This window comes from Cydia splendana, chromosome 1 (genome assembly GCF_910591565.1).
Source record: "Cydia splendana chromosome 1, ilCydSple1.2, whole genome shotgun sequence".
Classification (NCBI taxonomy): Eukaryota; Metazoa; Arthropoda; class Insecta; order Lepidoptera; family Tortricidae; genus Cydia; species Cydia splendana.
The window spans coordinates 257,569-273,822 of record NC_085960.1 but is presented as its reverse complement, the minus strand read 5'-3'; the positions used below and the strand labels follow the sequence as shown (position 1 = coordinate 273,822).

Below are 16,254 nucleotides of genomic sequence, written 5' to 3'. Positions count from 1 at the left end.
ACTCCGACCTTGAGGCGAATTATTATTTTGTGCCACTCGCCTTCGAGGTAACGGGGTGTTGGGGGTCTGACGCCATAGCTTTTATAAGGGAGGTGGGAGGTAGAATCAGGGAGAGGACCTCTGATGCTCGCGCGGGTTCGTACCTGGTGCAAAGGCTGGCCATCGCTATCCAACGTGGTAACGCGGCAAGTATAATGGGCACCTTTGCACCCGGTACAGCCCGCGGAGGTCTTTTAAATTAAAATATTTTAATATTTAGATATATTTAAGTTACTTTTGTATGATTATTTATGTACTTACCTTTAACCTTTTGTATAATAAATAAATATATATTTTATATTTAATGTATAAACTATAGGGTTTTAGTTGAAACTTTTTTTTATATGATTTTTTTCGTGAACCTCTTATTTGGCTCCCATTTCGTGATACAAATTTAGCTGAGCTCCTGAGTTCGTGAATTCGTGTCCCCTGTTTCGGAATAAAGTTTTCTTAGAGTAATTGGTGATAATTTGCTGATAATCATTTTAAATATTTAACGGTCTTACCTTCTTACGAGTAATTGTAAGGTCAAATTAAAAATAATATTTAAAAAAAATGTTAAATTGAGAGTTGGCTTAAAGTTTTTTGTACTCGTCGACTTTAATGGTTGAATTAAGACTTTGTAAACAATATGGGTACTTTAATACTTGATTAAAAGCCGAACTACTTATATAAATAAAAAAAATAAAAAAAAATATTAAAAGAAAATATTTATTTTCAAAAAAACATTTAACTATCTTATACGTTAAATATAAACATACACAAAAATAAATCAAATAAATTGAATTATAAATAAAATTGTGCTAGTAGTTAATATGAGAATATACGTGGAATATACCTTAAAAAAATTAACTCGGGTCACATTCAAACTCGTTTTATGAGAATTCTAGTGAAAAAAACATATACTTACCGAATTTCGCTCATACGAAACTTCATGAAATACATTAATTGTTTTCTAATTTATTTTTTTAATTATCTTCGTTGTTATATTTAAAAACAAGCATTCAAAATGTATCTAGAAAATCCTTGATTCGTTAGTGGCACGAAATAGGAGACACACGTAAAATAAAATGACCGCTATTTCGTGAGTCGATTTATTGCAATTTTAAGGTATTTCTATGCATATATTCAATCTTTTTTCTTATCAAATCAATTACTAAGGAACCCACAGAAACACTCCCAAAATCTTTTATTCGAATGGGTTTAGCTTTTCCTTCCTATAAGCTTAACAAGTGAGAGCGCGCACCTTACGCCTAAAAAAAGTGCACGCATACAACACAGCTGTTTGCGGCTGTCTGACAGTTTCGACAGTTCCGTCGTATTACTCTCAGTTTTATCACTAAAATATTGGTTATTATTTTATTGAAGAGATTAAATAATACAGATTTTTTTTTATATGTATAATTTGAATGAAAAATATTTGAATTCCTTATTATTTGCGCCAGAAACAAAACTAACGAAATAACGTATATACTAACACGAACTTGGGGCCGTTTACCTTAAGTATGCGTTTATGTCGCAGTAATCTATAGTGTTACTTCTAAACACTTTAAAGTGGCTAATTGCCATATTTATTACACTATTTACCACAGAAAATATTAAAGAGGTTAGGTCTGTGCTATTTATACTAATATTAATTGGCACGTATTTATTTAATCATTCATGTTATGTTCACTATTTACCTATTGTTCATGCTTACTACGAGCGGTACCTATTTTAGTGTAGTAAATGAAGCAAGTTGTTGTATGGAGACCCATGCATTAATTTCTCACTCGATGACATTTAGCTTGGTTATTGTATAGTATGAGCCGAGACTAACATTATAAATATCCAAAAAAAAAATACTCCTAAGTTAGGTAAAAACACAAATCTGATTATATATTGAACCGAGTAATTCCTCAGTCCAAAATTATTTTACAAAATAAGTTATTTGTATCAGTATGTGATACTAGAAAAAAATCTAAAAGTTTTGTCAAACATGAGAATATTTTTTTATGATACTTCCTTTTTTTGACGCTCATTTTCATCGGAAAATTGCTCTGTCATTTTTTTCTTCTTATATGATCTTAGAATATAATTTGGCGTAGTGGGTAAAAAAATAAAAAAAAAATGCGCACCGAAATGTATGTATTATAGAACTATTAAAAACTGAGAGTGGAAATTTTTTAGATTTTCATTTTGTAGGAATAAAACGGCAATAAAATGGCATTCCAGTGAAACAATTAGACTGAGCAATTTTCCGGTCCAAGACACGCCAAAAAATTTTATTTTATTAATACTGGTATTTCTGCTGGGATATTTTTTTGATATTTCATATATTGTTGCAATAAGTTACATGAATATGTCTGGTGAAGAAAGTTTGAACGGAGCATTTTTCCGTAAAAAGATATTAACGATTTAAGACTTTAGGTATTTACTTTAATTCTATTATTATTATTCTTTGGAAATTTATACAATACTTTTTATTTATTGATACTTTATCATACTGTAAAGTTTTTTCTGGCTGAGGAATTACTGCGGGGTCCACTACCTTTATTTACTACACTATTTGTTCTCTGAGCAATATGTAGCGGATCAAAACGCATTTATCAAATTTAATCGAAGAGTGGGACACTCAAATAGGCTAGGAAAAAAAAACGAAGGGTCAAGTAGATAACATATTTGAGTACGGATACCAGAAATATTATTTATTAGGTACTTACCTTCAATAACAAAGTATGTAGGCCATTACTTATGATGTCTTAGTTAGGGGAATTAATTCCCAGCAAGCTGGAAATGGGCTCGTTTGGTTCCAAATTAGTGTAATCCGAGCTTTCTTCATTCCAGGAGTTGTGGAAAAATTTTTGCTCTTTTTCAGTTTTTTGCTTGTAGTTCAAAAACGGTACGTCCGACGTCCGTCCGGTTAAAATTTGCTCTAATCATGATAAAAATTGATATCTGAGGATCCAAAAGATTCCTTAATATGAATTCAAAGACAAATAAGCTTGTAAAAAATGGCCGCCACTTTGAATTACTTTTTTTTGGTATAATCTTGTCAAAATCCGATTTTTTTTTTCACTAGGGTCTGATCTACCTTGCTGGTAGTGACATTGTAATTGATGGTGGGTTCCTTCTACATGGAGTGGTTTTGTCAATCCAAGGTAAAATGTATCTCCCAAGGTCTCCAAAATTTATCCACACGGCCTGGGATGGAACAAACTCGGATTATACGCTTTTAGGACCAAATGAAGGTATTTGATTTCTAGCTTGCTGGAAATCAATTCCTGAAAACGATTTTTTTGGGTCTAATTTGACTGGCCTAATGTAGGTACAATATATGTACACACATATATGACACGCTCTTATTTGTTTATAAACAAGAATGTGCAAGATATTTTTTCGCGCTTTATTGCACTATTGTTGGTTCCTAAAAGGTAAAAATCCATCAGGTCGTAAATTTAGGTGCGAGAAGATACACTAAATAGATATAGTCTAGAATGCCTAGATAGTAGACACGGACGAGTAACGTAGACAAATAGCTTACAGTCCAGATGTGATTGAAGGTAGAGCCGCATATACCTAAAGTAGAAGAGCCTATCTCAGGCGCCGCCGCGGCGTCTCGGGCACCTCTATTACGTATTAGATTGCGTCTCATCTCATCCATTCGAGTCAATTTATTACTTTTACTGTAGTGCGGAGGTAAAATATAAATCAGATATCATCATATACATATGTCGAATGCAGTACATGATGTAACGGAGCACATCTATAGGCGGTTGTATTCAAAGTTAAACACTACTATACACTTTTTTGACGAACTCTTTCGAACCTAATAGGAAATAAAGTGTCCAACCTATAGTTTTTATTCCCAAGTTCCCAACCCCTTACTAGGGCTTGCATTCCGGAATTCCGGATTTTCCAAATTCCGGAATCTCGGACAAATTCTCCGATATTAGAATTCCGGAATTGATACCACTGAATATCGAAAATTCCGGAATTGGATTTAAGTACTTTTTGTAAGTTTTAATACGTTTATCACCTATTGAAAATTGTTAAGAAACTACACTATACTGGTGTTTTTTTGTCGTTATTAAGTGCTTCTTAGTCATTCAGTGAACTATAGTACCTATAGGTATATTTTACTTTTCCGTTTGCTAAAGCAGTGGGACAATATGGGCTCATAATAAAAAAAATATAATAAAGCAAAGCGATTTACTTATTTAGAATAGTCAGAATCCTACAAAAGCGAATTTGTATAATTGAAATTTAAAAATATTTAGAAAGAGGTTTTCTCTATGAACGATTTCGAATCCTGTAGAAGCACATAATATATGATATTCTGAATCATAATTAGGAACTAGGAAGGAAAAAGCCAAACTTAGACCTTCAACTTCTTAAACACCACTACCTACTAGGTTAGGAAGAGAAGGAAGCTATTATGTATATTTAACTATTTTATAAAAATATGCATCGAATGGTTTGCTAGCAACTATAGTTTCCCCAAATAAATACCCCTTATCATACAAGTGAATAATACTGAATAAAAGTAACCATTTTAATAAGGTGGTAAAATAAGAGGTGAAAAAAAATGTACTTCAAATTAAATTTCTCTTAAACAATACTAACTTTAATAAACGTAAAGTATCAGAATTTCACATTTTTTGTTGCTTTTTACTTAAAAATCTAATAAACCAGTTCCGGAATTCCGTAATTGGAATCCAATATCGAAAATCAGTTCCGGAATTGGAAACCATCCGATGTTGCAAGCCCTAACCCCTTACGGATTTTCATAGACTTTGCATGACGGCAAAACATTCCCAAATTAAAAACAAAGTTTAGGTCATTCTGTGTTTGGCTATGCAAACACCCGAACCGAAGGGTCCATGTCAAACGTAATTCCTTGGGCGTAGCCGGTTATACAATAGGATCAAAGGCAATCCCTTCCATCACCTGTCTGCTGGGAGCCGTGCACTGCACGAGGCTCACGAGGGTCACAGCTATATTTAACACCAACCGAACCCGCGCGCTAGCTGTTCTATTCCGGACTCATGGCGGCATTCCGTCCGTGCTTGTTCATTTAACGTAGCATTCAGACCAGACTTTACTACCGATGATGTTGAATCGTAATTCTGATGATTCATCTAAAGAAACACATGAAATGATGAAAGTTTGTTGTTCAAACGCAGCGCCAGTTTCACGGCGCGGCGCGGCATAATCCTAATAATTATCTAAACTTTAAACATTCAGACCACTCGTGTTCATTCCAAATCGTATTTATTTTATTTCAATTTGCTTAGGTACGGTAGGTACGAATATATTTCTCATGCAATTTTTTTACGCCAGGCCATGCAGGGTTTTTTTAAACAATAAATCCACGAACCCTCGGAATATTAAGTTTCCCAGACAATCGCAAACCTCTGAGATGTTAGAAAAGTAGAGAAACCCCGCTATGTTATACGTATCCGAGAATCTTGCCAATAAAATACAGCCCGATCTGACTAATACAGATTGAGCTCCGATCAATTAAACCGACATCCAATCTGACGCGAGCCGACGGCCATGCGCCTGCGGCTGCAGTATCCGCTTCCGCCTTCAATTATAATTACAGCCAGATCACGAGATAATTATCGCTAATTTCTCTATCACGTCACTTAATTTAAGTAAGCAGAGCTTTGTAAGCTTTGCTCATGTGCTCATTATGTTTGGCGCCGCGTTGAATAATATGTAGAGTGATCTCCTAAAATGCCGTCTATTCCTAAATCTTTTATACTCCTTTAACTCTAATGTAATTTGCCTCATAATTCGAAACAACTTTTATTTTTGTCAAACTGCACAACGGGACTTAACAGTTTGATAATGTTTAATAATCGTGAAAGTTTAAATCAGAACTTTTATTTTTATTTGAGCACATATGGAGCACCTATACCGCATCGGTGGCAAGACTGGCAAGGCAAACAAGCATGCCAATGACATATCGTTACCACGGTATAACCGATTCACGGTTCGACTATAGACGTCTGCAACTTTAATAGTTGTGTGGCTTGTGCACTCCTTTTATGACGAACTATGTAGTCCCTCGAGAAAACCTTGCCAGGGAATTCCTGCAGTATACAAATTATCGCATCAGATTCTATGGCTATGCGACCAAGTTTAGGATCTGCCGCCGTGATGTCTGCTAATAACAGAACACACAGTCGTCGGTGACCCAAAGATCAAGTTGTCAAACTTTCGCGGAAAAAAATGTAGATCGTGACCCTAATGTGTCATCCCATGGCGACCCGCAGCTCCGCGCGAAGGCCGACGGCGAGACGGCCCTAATTATTCACAAATTTACACTTGTGTCTGAGCAGATGTCTAGTTTTACTTGAGCTGAATGAACTATATGCATCAGAGAGAATTATACTGGTCCACCTCGAAGTGGTCGGCAAGCTTTGTTGTCAATAACATGTGTGGCAGCAGGCAGTAGCCAGTCCCCGCCGGCCGCCGATCGCGCCGCACGTACCCAGTTAGAGCTCTACTCGGGCTGAACTGGCGTCAAATTCACGCAAATACACTGCATAGTGTTTCTCTGAATTAGCGCGTTCTGGAATAGTTCCAAGTTGTGTGAAGATTCCGTGGTAAAGTGCCGGCGGGATTTAGTCGACAGTTTGACGCGGGACGCTGATTTACTTCCTGCATCCGAAACGTCAGTGAAATTGCCGGTGCCTGCAGAGATAGCAGGTGGGTCTTGGTAAAGAGCCTCACTGCCTCAGGTTTTAATAAGTAATTTGTAGAAAGAAGGGTTTATATTGTTACGCCCGGAAAAAGCTATTGATTTTTCACAACGCCACCAGCAATGGTGCTCATGGTTTTAGGGTGCGCGCTGAAACACACAAAAGACAACACAGTTTGACTGTTCTGTGTGCTGAAACTACTGAAAGAGTAGGTATCTTAGGTACCTCAACCGTACTCAAGCGGTCGGTCGTTATTAAACTCCGATAATCGGTTAGGTATTGAGTGCTTCATTGCTCAAACACGTGACCGAAAGTTAATTAACGAGCGTTCAAGTTAACTAGGTAGGTATTATAAAAAATCATTTTTGCTGACATTCATATATATAGTAATTTGGATCTAGGTAAAGTCACGTATTCTTGCGTGTTGTTACAATTCTGACGTTACATTACCACATTGCTTTGCAAATTATTAAACGAATACCTTTCTAATCACTTTGCGTATAATTTCAATAAAAACCTGTAATTAAATTAATCAACCAGCATTTACATAAAAGTAAGGTGACTTTTCCGCCTTGGGAACGTTCACCCTTGGTATTGTAATGTTTTCCCTGGCATTGCATTACCATACCACCTTGTAAATAGGTACGAATAGGTATAAAGGTAAGCATTTAGGACGCCCATTTTGTTGTAACTAGAAACTAACGGCTGCTTTGTTAGCAAGGGTGGAAATGAAATAGGAAATTGTTTTTCGCTGTAGTCACATATTTCCTTCAAAATGTCCAGAGTAAAAGCCGTTCGTTCGCTATGTCATAACATAAATGTTTTCAAAGACATTTAAGATTTATAAGAAGGCATTGCGAGCATTGAAATTCGAAAATTGTCAGAGTGACAAATAAACCGGACAAGTGTGAGTCTGACTCGCCCACCGAGGGTTCCGTACTTTTTAGTATTTGTTGTTATAGCAGCACCTGTGAAAATTTCAGCTGTCACGCTTCTAGACAGACAGGCGGACAGTGGAGTCTTACTACCTAATACGGTCCCGTTTTTACCCTTTTGGGTACGGAACCCAAAAATGGAGATATATCTATACGGGTTTTGATTTACAAATTTCATGGTAGGCGGAGGGAGTGACTCTTCTACGAGTTCCTCTACCTACGTGCTCTGTTTTTAATACTGTTACTCCTCCTATCGTGAAGGATGACTTACTTATATTAAAGAACGGTCCGGGTCCAAGCCGAGGCATATATCCTACTCTTCAGACTAGACTAGACCTTTCTATAGAAAGCCTCCGCTCCGTTGTTCAACGCGCGATCACCGTCATATAAAACGAAGTATCCGATCGGAAACTTCGCTCGGCCCGTTCCCGGACCGGTCTAGCGTGGGTCAGCCGTTATTTTACCATTTGATGTGTTTAAGTACTTGTACGTAATATATAGTTACGACTGTACGCCCCAGGCCTCCCATGGAAGGTCGGCGTTCATATTAAATATTTGCTCCGCCCACGCAGAAAAAACCCATATGCGGCCCGGCGATGCCAGGATTTACCCATAGAAAACGTTCAACACCCACGCGGTCATAGGTCTTGAAATGAAGACTTATTTTCCTCTAAACTAAACAAAACCAGCATATAAAAATCCATACCTATAACGAAGAACCTATCTATTGGCTTTTTTCCATTTCCCACTTCCCTAATAAATACCACCCCCCTCTAGAAACTGGAAAGTATAATATAATAGTACTGAAGCCACCCTCCAGCCAGCTCCCGAACAAGCCGGTTTCCGAAAAGGCTATAGATAGTACCAATAGTACCATAGACCACATCCATACGCTGCGGTAAGTTATACAGAAGACCGAAGAATATAACTTGCCATTATGCTAAGCGTTAGTGGACTATGAGAAAGCCTTCGATTCGGTGGAACCATGGGCGGTGCTTGAGTCTCTTCAGCGATGCCATATTGACTATCGGTACATCGAAGTGTTGAAGTGTTTGTATAGTAACGCCACCATGTCGGTCCGAGTACAGGAGCAGAGCACGAAGGCGATTCCATTGCGAAGAGGCGTAAGGCGTTATCTCTCCGAAACTGTTTACTGCCTAATGGAAGACGCCTTCAAGCTCCTGGAATGGCAAGGACTTGGCATCAATATCAACGGCGAATACATCACTCACCTTCGGTTTGCCGACGATATCGTAGTCATGGCAAAGTCGATGGAGGAACTCAGCATGATGCTCGATGACCTCAACCGAGTTTCATAACGGGTGGGCTTGAAAATGAACATGGACAAGACGAAACTTATGTCAAATGCCAATGTTGTGCCCATCCCAGTCTCTGTTGGGAACTCGGTACTCGAAGTTGTTGACTCGTACATCTACCTAGGACAAGTAGTCCAATTAGGTAGGTCCAACTTCGAGAAAGAGGTCAACCGCCGAATCCAAATCGGTTGGGCAGCGTTAGGGAAACTACGTAATGTCATTTCGTCCGACATACCTCAGTGCCTCAAGACGAAAGTCTTTAATCAATGTGTGTTACCAGTAATGACTTACGGCTCCGAAACGTGGTCTTTCACTTTCGGCCTCATCTCAAAACTCAAAGTCGCTCAACGAGCTATGGAGAGGGCTATGCTCGGAGTTTCTCTGCGTGATCGAATCAGAAATGAGGAGATCCGTAGACGAACTAAAGTCACCAACATAGCCCACCGGATTAGCAAGCTGAAGTGGCAATGGGCGGGCCACATTGCCCGCAGAGAAGATGGTCGATGGGGTCGAAAAGTGCTTACGTTAACTTCTCTTCTAACTAACTTTTCTGCAGTAACTTTCAGGCAGCCGTCCGCAAAATTGACGCACTTTTACTTGTTGTTATAGAAGAGCGCGAATTAATGGAAAAACACTCGATCATCTGCCAAAAATTTCCTGCTTGGACGTGGAAGTGCCGATAAGCTAATGGAAGGATATTAATGTAATACTGTTAATGGAAGTTATTTTTTATTAACGGTGGTGGTAATGGAGAATATCAGCCGCGGGATTACGGCGATATTGTAATGATTACCTCCGACACCGACACAGTTAACTGAACTTAACTACGTACCTAGACGTTACAGCAACATATTCTTTTAAATAAATAAATTGAATTGAATAACCGCTTCGTGAGTCACCCTGATGTGAGGCAACAAAACACTAAAAAGAGATTAGAGACTTTATTAATTATGGTCATCCGTTTACACCAATACATAGAAGCCATAGAAGGTCCTAAAATATTTCGTTCTGGATAAAATAAATCTCATCACCTTAAACTACTTAATTACTGGATGTATCTAATAGTACATGTGCAACGGGTAGTTTAAGTAAGCAAATCTTCACCGATTTAAATTGTTATATTTGTACCTAATACTAACCAACAAGTTATTGTACAAACGGAAGATTACCGCTTTTCTGTATACGAGTACTTACATATAAAATATTTCCTCCGATTCCTAAAAAATTTTTGCCTTGTTGCGTTACTGTAAAGCGATCTAGACCAAATTTTGATCATCTAATAAAATTATCTGAATTATTTAACTAGTAGGTTGAAATAACAGGATAAGTAATGTACCTATTCCTAGCTACCGGAAAGTCTAGGGTTACCAGCTCCTAATTTGGAATTTCCTGACAAAATTCCTGATTTGAGATTTTTTTTCCTGACGCTCATATCGGGGGGATCTAGCCGTAAGCAATATCTATGTATGCTTGATACAATTGTTTAAATTTGATTTGTTTTGGATTTATATACCTAAGTAAGTTTGAACAATGTACCTTCTTAGGTACATAAAAAAAAAGTCTGTTAATTCACTAAAATTTCTGACATTTTCATATTCCGGCCGCATTTCTGACAAACGGCCAAAATTCCTGACATGTCAGGAAAATTCCTGACATGTGGTAGTGGTAACCCTAACCCGGAACAGAAGAAGAAAGTTCCTAGATCCGATTTGGACCATTTACTCGTCATCGTCAATACGCACAATTGTTACTAAATCTTCTCCACTCACATAACAATAGTAATTGGAAAACCAGTTTGATCTTAGAATTACGCGAAAATACGGTAAAAGTTTGAATGCGCCTTCGAATGTCACTTATGGTTGTTATGCGTATTCGGGCAGACATAGGTACTTACAGTCAACGGTAAAAATATGGGTGTAGACAACTTACTCAAAAATATGTCCCATAGTTCTTAATTCACTGACATAAGAGTTATGGGACATATTTTTGAAATGATTTGTACACCCATACCATTACCGTTGACTGTACACACGTTTTGTAAACTCCGGCAGGAAGTTTCCGCCGCGTAATCGCGGCAGCCATTACTCCGTATCTAGACTGACACTTTGTAGGCAATTTATTCATAAAGAACTGCCTGCGCTCGAATGTGCACATTCATTCGCCTTATTGTATTGGGATACAGTTGAAAACGTACAGATTTGTGGGCCTGTCGCCCTGCGTTTAGCTCACATGCTTACACACATGGCGTGGGTAATAAACAGATGCAGATTTTTTGTTCTTTATAGTAAAGTTGAGGAGTTGCTGACTCATTGACTCAATTTAAAAAAAAAAACAGAAATGAGCATTCATGTTTTGAGTTCCGTAGCCAAAATGGCACAAACGGAATTCTTATTATATTTTCGTCAAGTCTGTCTGTCTGTCCGTGTGTGTCATTCTACGAACTTCCATTTGCTCGGATAATGCTGCTGTGCAATGGGTATCCCATTCCCGTTATTGTAAAACGTTTCACTCTATTGAAAGACTTACTCGTACATTTACACGGGTTTTACTGCTAGAAAATTGGCGTCCCACTATAAGTAAAATGAATCTTCCTCCGATTCAGTTTTTTTTCTTGTGTTTAATACTATAACTTGGATGATTCATACATAGATGATTCTCACTCTTAATTAAATAGCGATTAATGAAATACCTCCGTATTGAAATCAAGGAAAATGCGCCAATTGCTTCCACTTAATTTACAACATTGATGGTTAAATGGAAGCTGTCATTTTTAAGCATGACTTTAATATGAAGGGGATAAGGGCAAGTGAATAATGTTAAGACCAATTGCATTCATCGTATCACAGATACTATAGCCTCGGGAAGTCGGGACGCAGTTGCCACTCCAGATAGTCCAGATGTTCACACAGGCTTATTGCTGACCATTTATAAGCTTGTCCCCTCCTTTCTTGAATCCGACATTGTGTACACGTACGTCACGTACAAACAGCAACACACCTAACTGTACATCGGTGGACCTTATTTTATTACAAAGGCATAAGGTCCACTGGTGTCCAGTTAACAGCGTGGGCGATGGTATTTCTTTGGTAAATTGAACAATTCTAAAGACATGCCTGTAGGTAATGGCATATCTAAAAAAAGGGGTATGTAAGTTTAATAAAGAAGATGCTAAGTAGTGTAGCACAGGATGGCTATTTATAAACCCTGGAAAGCTAGAAGGTTATTTTGTGGTTAGTATCTTCGCCGGTCGCGTGCTGCGGCGCGGGGGTGAGGTGCGGCGGCGTGCGGGGCGCCCCATTAAGCACCCCGTAACGGCTTGTATTATCCATCGACTCTGAAATGACATTTCATAAACCTTAACCCGATGACATAAGGTCTACCAATGGTCAGTGAAGAGTGCCGAATGTAGCGACGATATCGCGGAGGGTCATGTTACCAATTTGGGTCAACATTGTCGCGACCTTCGGTACTACCTGCCGTGCCGGTAGGTTTGTGTGTGATGGCCTTTAGCTCATGAAACCTGAAGTCTTACTACTTTTTATAGCGTATGAAAGCAGTTTCGGAGAAAAGCCATTGCTGCCAAGTATTTTTTAAAATGAGGACTGGGATCCTATGAAAGAAGAGTATGTACTTACTTAAAGCCAAACTCATTTTTCTTGCTCATTCTGGTATTTGATATTCATAGGGTTAAAAGTCAATTAAGTCGCGAGTTTTGTTAATTTCCGGGTGTAATAAAAATGTATTTCATAAAGCCAATCGGTACAATGAGCTTTTTGATGATTTTAAAGTCCCGAGCCTCCCGAGCGAGGCTACAGTTTATTGAGGGACAGTTTAGAAAATCTACTTAGTTGTTGGCAATACTTAGAAGTTAGCTTTACTAATAGACAAAAAAGACTCCTAAGGGCCACTTGCACCATTCACTAACCCGGGGTTACAGGTCAAACCTGGAGTTACCATGGTTACCAGTACAATTTGATTTTGGGTTAACAGTTTAACCGCTTAACCTCGGGTTAGTGGGATGGTGCAAGGTGGCCTAATTGTATTATATGGCATCCCAAGTAGCATGGAAGTGTCGGCAACATCAATATAGCAGCCAATTAAGAACTTAGAGTGATTTAAGGGACGTATAAGAGTGTCAGAAAAGATTTAAGCTGTATAAAAGGTACTTTACAGACATTATACAGCTCAAGCTGTATAAAATCATTATAAAGGATTCTGCGGAAGCATGGGGTGCTTTATCGGAATATAAAAAATCTACTATAAAACTAAAAGTGTTGTGAGAGACTACAAGCTAATTCTATCGTAAAAGCTGTATACAGGCTGTATTGTAGTAACACTTGGCACTTTTAGCTGTACAAAAGTATCTGTCAACTCCGTTTTAAAACATTAAGTGTTGTGAAACACTACAAGCTAATTTTATCGTAAAAGCTGTATACAGGCTGTATTGTAGTATCACTTGGCACTTGTAGCTGTACAAATGTATCTGTCAACCCCGTTTTAAAGCTATTTCTTATGGCGTAATCTTACTCTCCTATAAGAATAGTAGTTGTATAACTTCTGTCTGTAAGGGTATTATAAAACCAAATGAATAAATGGCAGCTATAGTACAGCTTTTTTCTGTATTACTGATAGAGTCGCTTATAACAATCTTTTGGCGTAATTTTACACTCGTATAAGTATAGTAGTGTAATGATTTCTGAAAATAAGTGTATTAAAAGTAAAGGAATATATGACAGTTACAGTACAGGTTTTTTATTTGTTATACGGATCTCTAAAGGGAATTATAACTTATGTACGGAGAACCGAAATACAGCCAAACGAATACAAATATTCTATTATAAAGCTGTTTTAATTACAAACCCTGTAAACGACACTCCATTTATTACACAGCACAGCTACTAAGATTATAATGATCTCCAACTATCCTGTAGGCTGTTTAAAAATTGTCGCCATTTTACAATAAAAAAAAAACGTATTTGTAAATATAATTAAAGAAATACTTGCAAATATTTAGCAGACTAACGCCGTGTTATGATTACCAGGTAAAATAAATTGTTTAGCCTTGGAATTAATATTTATAAATATTTTTGATACTCTAACCTTAAAAACAAACAGTAACTTTACCGATTTTTGATATTTTCCTTATGGTTTCTCTTTGTTATTTTGCAGGCGCGTAAATATTTTGCCAGAAAAGATACACAGGTTCACAATAAATAATAATCCGCACTTACCAATAATATAATATTCCATTCAAGTCCTGTATAATATTTACTTTTACTTTTACCATCCACTATAACACTTTATTGTCGCCATTACTATATTACGAATGAACAAGATTAAGACATTTTAGTTTCTTAAATGATTATTATTCTCTTGTAATTCTTTCTTATTTTAAAACTTATATTCTTATATCGTACTTATAAGAGATTATCTGTAGTGTTAAGGTTTCCTGTTACACCGAAATATAGCTGTAATGCAGCTATTATGCAGCTTATGTATTGCTTATACAGCTACTCTACAGCTCTAATAACGCCAAAGGCTGTATAATTTGGGCCCTTTTTTTACTTATAAGGGCTGTATAAGCGCTTATACAGCCTTTGTACAGCCTAACTGTACAGCTTATAGTATACAAATAAACTTTAATACAGCTTATATACAGCTTGCAATGCTACTTGGGATGCTTTGTACTGCTTTTATGAAACGGGTTCCAACATGTGTATTGTGGTACAAGTGGTACAGCCAGCATCATTCAGTATTAGCGGATAAATACATATTTTAATTAGCGATGCACCGTATACTTAATCGGTTAGGTACTATCCGGCCATTATTTAAATATCCGAACGGTTACCGGATAGTGTACTACTATCCGGCCGGATACCGGATATAAACATTGCTTGATTTCGGAGAAAGCTGTGCAAAGCGTTCTGCGTGCCTGTAGGGCGTAGGCACTCATAAGACGCTGGCAAGACGCCGACGTTCAAAAGACGTTAGAGACGTTGCCTCGTCGCTGCGTAGACGCTGGTGAGACGCAGGCGCTCGATAAACGCTGCTGCCATCGCGCCGACGCGACGTTGCGTTGACGCAACGCCTCAAATCTTGCTAGCTTCAGATCCAGACCTTGAACATTGATACGTACCCGAAGTGCAAAACTATTTAGTGCCATGAACTCGCAAAATTGCATGTTAACACCAAATTTCTGTACCTACCACATTTCTAGCAAATAAATTTATATTTTTCTATTTCTATTTCATGAACAGTTTGGCCAGACAGGAACGATCTTATCACTAATAAGAAAAACTTAAAATGCAAAAATAAAATTAATCATAAAAAAAAGTAAAACCGACTTCAGCAAGGATGAAATAAAGCACCATTCCGTTTTAAATGCGCTGGCAGTTAATTCGTTTGAAGTCGGTGCCAAGCCAAACAGTTACAATACTTGTTAATAATATACCCCTAAGCAACTAACGGGCAGCTTGCTTTCTTCCTTTCTTATCGAACTTCACCATCATATCGGTTTCACGGCGTGTTGACGCTTTTAAGATTTGGCTTGGCACCGACTTCAAACGTATTATTTGCTAGCGCATTTAAAACGGAATGATACTTTATTTTATCCTTTTTGAAGTCGGTTATACTTTTTTTTTAAAGATTTATTGTAAAGCTATAAGAGAATGGTAAGCAGATAAGTATTTTTAAAAAGTCATATCTGCAACGATTGCGATTTTCTTAGAGTAAAATGCAGTCACAAACTCAAATAGTTAATCGTAAAAAGATCAAAACTCGGGAACAGCTGGGTCGTTGAATCGCGAGTTGCCCCTCGACGCCCGCGGCAAGGGCGGCGCCGGCGCGCGTGCAGCCCGGCCCGGCCGGGCCGGCTGTGGTGTGGAGGCCGCGTCGTGACAAGACAGAGGTCGCGGGATTATTACTGGTATTTGGACGATAGGGGCTTTTGTGAGCCCTATATAGCATTAGACGGCCTTTGTGGGTCATACGAGGATTTCAGTTCTCTTTTTTCTTGTCCACGTACCTACCTTATCATAGTAGAGATTTACTGACCACATACCTATAGGCTCTTTGGTGACGAAATACATAAAATCTATCGGCTTATGACTGTACTTATGTCAACAGAACGGAATTAACCTTGTACCGATAGAGTAAAACCAGTCTACATAAGTCTAACTAGATCTGTATTATAAATTATAATATAATACATACCGGTCTATTGACACTCCACCCTACCGAACAAAATATAAGAGCATAAAACATTAGCAGAGC

The 16,254-nt window shown here is 37.8% G+C and overlaps 1 protein-coding gene across 1 annotated transcript in view; it reads left to right on the top strand.

Moving 5' to 3' along the window:
- The first annotated feature begins 6,494 nt into the window (after positions 1-6,494).
- Positions 6,495-16,254, top strand: part of LOC134806267 (uncharacterized) — a 50,323-nt gene continuing 40,563 nt past the window's right edge. Inside the window, exon 1 of the mRNA XM_063779498.1 lies at positions 6,495-6,738. The gene's annotated coding sequence lies outside the window, so the exon portion shown is untranslated. The remainder of the gene's footprint in view (positions 6,739-16,254) is intronic.